This window comes from Bombus impatiens, unplaced genomic scaffold, assembly GCF_000188095.3.
Source record: "Bombus impatiens unplaced genomic scaffold, BIMP_2.2 scf_0491, whole genome shotgun sequence".
In the NCBI taxonomy this organism is placed as follows: Eukaryota; Metazoa; Arthropoda; class Insecta; order Hymenoptera; family Apidae; genus Bombus; species Bombus impatiens.
The window spans coordinates 727,325-731,271 of record NT_176910.1 but is presented as its reverse complement, the minus strand read 5'-3'; the positions used below and the strand labels follow the sequence as shown (position 1 = coordinate 731,271).

The following is a 3,947-nucleotide window of genomic DNA, read 5'->3' as shown; positions in this document are numbered from 1 at the left end:
GGACGTTTTCGCGCCTTCTGCGCCCGCCGGTAGCGCCGACACAGCCCCCACTACCGAGTCCTAACTCGCCTTCCACTGCGAGTTCCGCTGACCGCAAGTCCTCGCGGCGAAGGATTCGCGTGAAAGTTACCCGACAACTCTTTCGCGCCACGCTGGTTCCGCTTCCCTCTGTGCGCCTCTTGGCGACAACAGCGACGAACATCGTGCACCATTAAAGACGTTATAGACGAACGATGATGCAGGTTGGAGAATGTTAGAAAGCAGGATGGCAGCGTGGTCGACGATCGGTTCTTCGTTGTTAATAAGTAATTTGTCTTGGTATATGAATTCGATAACGGAATGATGATTGATGAGTAAATAAGCGAACCCTTTCACTGCCGATGAGAGCGACGATGTGTAACAATAATTCTATCGGAAAATTTAAAATAACTTTCCACGTGGGTTCTGGATATAATTATTTATCTATTGCTAATGTAACTTTCGCTTAAGAATAAATAAAATATGGTATGAAAGGTTTTTGTTGGAAAATCCTTTAAATGCAAAAATTTGTAAAATAAAAAGAGTGAAAGTAACGTATAGGTAGAAAGATGCATCGAGTGTTACAGATTTTTGCAGAATTTTTATGTTTTTCGAACGAGAATGGATTAGATATTGATATAAAGAGCACGGTAGCGGAATCGCATGAAAATTTTGCAAACTCAAGATTTTTCCATTAAATTTTACACAAACCGTTCTCTTCTAACTATCGGTCTAATAAAAATCGGGTCCACCAAAGCAGTCATGTAAAAATTGAATGTATATTCTGTGCGAAAAAATTCATTTGTTACTAAAATTAGTCTAATAAAACATTCTTCGTTTTAAAAGTTAGAACATAGAACATAATTGATACAAAAGACTATTTATTATCTATCTATCTATTAGTATCTATCTAGGTACTTCACGTACTCGATACTAATACAAATAGCTAACCTATCAAGTTATAAAACAGTCTAATGGACGAAAATCCGAATATCAAAATAGTCTGAGATCAAAATCACATATCTATTTCAACGTCAAACGTAATCGTAAACTACTATCTTTCAAAGTACCGAATATTAATCTATCAAAATCATATACGCTCCTGGTCGAAACAAACTTTTTCTAAACGATAAGAATATTACATTTAAATATAAAATTTAGTTAAATATCTAAATATAATTAAGCTTCCAATACTATAAAATTGAAGAAATAAAATAAAATTCTACAGTATCAACTACACTTTATAGCATAAAAGAATATCACGAATAAGATATCTATCGACTTAAAGAATTCATTCTTTCCTCTTAAATTTTAAGATGCTCTGATCTTTAAGATGATCTGATTTCAGATAGGAGCGTATATCGAATAATTATTTTACCGGATAATATTCCTATATCCTCGTTCTATCCTTCTCGGACCCCATTTCCGGAAACAGTTACCTCGCGCTAGCTTTTCGGACAAGCCTTCTTAAGGGACTATCAGACCATAATACGTTAGATTAATTAACGTAATCGTAATGAGACGATCTCATCTCGACGCACAATGTGGGCTACCCGATATCGCAAGTGTCTTGATGTCCTCGTGCGTGCACACGGCAACATCTACCTGTAATACGTCCACGCGAACGGCCCGCGCGCGCGCACACATACAGGTCAGCCGTGTATTACTGACAAGATAGGTCGAACAATGGCTTCCATTACGGCTAGAGACTGGTTGAGTTAATGGGCAAATTGTCTGCTAAGTCATTTAAAGGGCTAAACCCGGTGCAGGCGCAGGCCTCGCTCTAGTCTCTTCACGCGGTTTGCTGACAATCGATGCAATTAGATCGATGGTGCGCCGCCTAAGACCCGATAACCTCGCGAAATTTTCGACCGGAATACGCGGAAAGTTCGATTGAATTGCGATCTCTGATCGGTCGACGTTGGTTAACCGGATTATCTTTGATAAAAGATTTCCTGCAGACCGAATTAGAAAATTAGAAGCTTGAGACACTAAGCTTCTTGAAGATTACTAATTCAAACAGACACGACATAAGGAAACTTTGACTTTGTCGTGAACGTGAACTCAGCACCATGTAATCGCGATATCTGCCGATATAAATAGATCGCGGATGTTTATGCATTTGCAGATAATTTAAAAATGGAAGATGTATATAATATGCAAGAATATATGAAATATGTAAAATATTAGGTTGTCCGAATAATTTCTTTTGTTTTATAAGGAAATGATAGACGCACAATGTTTTTTGTTTTATATTAGTTTATTGAATTATGCACGAACGTAATAATAGAAATAGAACGAAATGGATCATACCTAATTCAATAAAATAATATAAAACAGAAATTGTCGTCCATCTATTATCATCTTATGAAACGAAAGAAACTTTTCGGACAACCTAATAGAACGCACACAAGAATATTTATTGTCTATAACAAATCTCTATATTCAGTTCTCGTTTCTGTGGTTATATTCATAAGAACGTAAAATTCCTACAAACATCCGCAGTCTAGTTATGAATTTGCGTAGAACTGACTAGTCACTATGTATTATGTTTATTACGACACAACAACTGACCCGTTTCTTCTTCCGGACATCGAATAGTGAATACGCAAATCAAATGTATGTATATTTTATTCTGTATACTAAAATGTATCTATTCGAATACATTATTCGATTACATTCGATTACAAGATACGTTATTCGAAACTAAATTTTAAAAGTCCATCGATAGCAAATATTCGTGTGTCCTATGTATATGATTGCGTGAGAGAAACTTGTTCTATCGATACGTTTCTGTTTGGCGTACAAATTTCCATTACTAAGCGTTAACGAGTAGAAGCAATTGAGAAGTATAAATTCACATATCGATTCTATGTCTATACTAATTTTAACAAAAATTTCACAAAAATTGTTTATATAATAGCACGTCAAAATAAAGTAAGAAAAAGTGGTTTACCTAATAGAAATATGCAAATAATAAAACGAGAACGTACAAACTCTGACATTTAAGCCTGGCGCAACAAATAAAGACCTACCCTACGCACATTCTCCCAGCAAAGCAAGTTCAAGGACCATCGACATCGAGCGTAAACAGGAGGGTAGCAGCAGCGAGTAGAGGGTGGGGGTTGTGAAATGCGGCAAGGCAACAATATGCTACAAGTTCGTTGATCGTAACAAGGGTACTCACTCTGGCTGGCAGGACGTTTTCCTAGCAGCACCAGTTCCGAGTGATCCTCTTCGCTTATCTCCGGTTCGCGGCACCACGTCGTGCTCGTTCCTTCTCGGCCGGTTATAGGATGCACCACTGATCGATCGCGACACGACCACGTGGCGATCACGAGCGAGCCGTCCAATGGGGAGACAGGAGCGAGCGAAGAAGAATAAACAGAAAACGATCGTGCACGAAGCTCTTTCGAATTTATTAATCGCGACGACGAAAATTCTACAGTCTATATATGGAAATTTATTCCAAATGTTTATTTAAAGTTTAATTGAACTTTATTCGATAACATCGTTCGTTAAGTGGCAGTAATTTCACAGCGAATAATTCTTCAAAGTAAAATTGGATACCGCTGATTTTTGTTAATTGCTGGTTAATTGCAAGTATACACGATGACGATACGAAAACACGTGACACCGCGACGGTTGCCCGCGGCTGACTGAAACGACGGGGGAAGAAACGTCAGGAGTGTGCGCTCCCGAGTTCTCCTGGGACCGACTGATTCGGTCGAGAACACGTTCCAATTAAATTCTCCAAAGTTCGTTCCTAGTATGATTTTTTCCACGGAAATGTGTAAATGGATTCTGAATGAGACGAAGAAGTCTGACGAGAGATGATTGCAAGAAAGGGACGTAATATCGCTTCGCAGCGGAGAAGAACGTCGATGCTCGCCTGCTCGTGGCGGGCTTTTTTCGAGCAGAGACGGATA

At 38.5% G+C, this 3,947-nt stretch overlaps 1 protein-coding gene and 1 long non-coding RNA gene across 2 annotated transcripts in view; both read right to left on the bottom strand.

Moving 5' to 3' along the window:
- LOC117151870 overlaps nucleotides 1–3,941 on the bottom strand; it is a 10,939-nt gene extending 6,998 nt beyond the window's left edge. Inside the window, exon 1 of the long non-coding RNA XR_004462026.1 lies at nucleotides 3,206–3,941. This is a non-coding gene — a long non-coding RNA (uncharacterized LOC117151870). The remainder of the gene's footprint in view (nucleotides 1–3,205) is intronic.
- LOC105681001 overlaps nucleotides 1–3,947 on the bottom strand; it is a 250,790-nt gene that overhangs the window by 232,869 nt on the left and 13,974 nt on the right. The gene's annotated exons all lie outside the window — the stretch shown is intronic.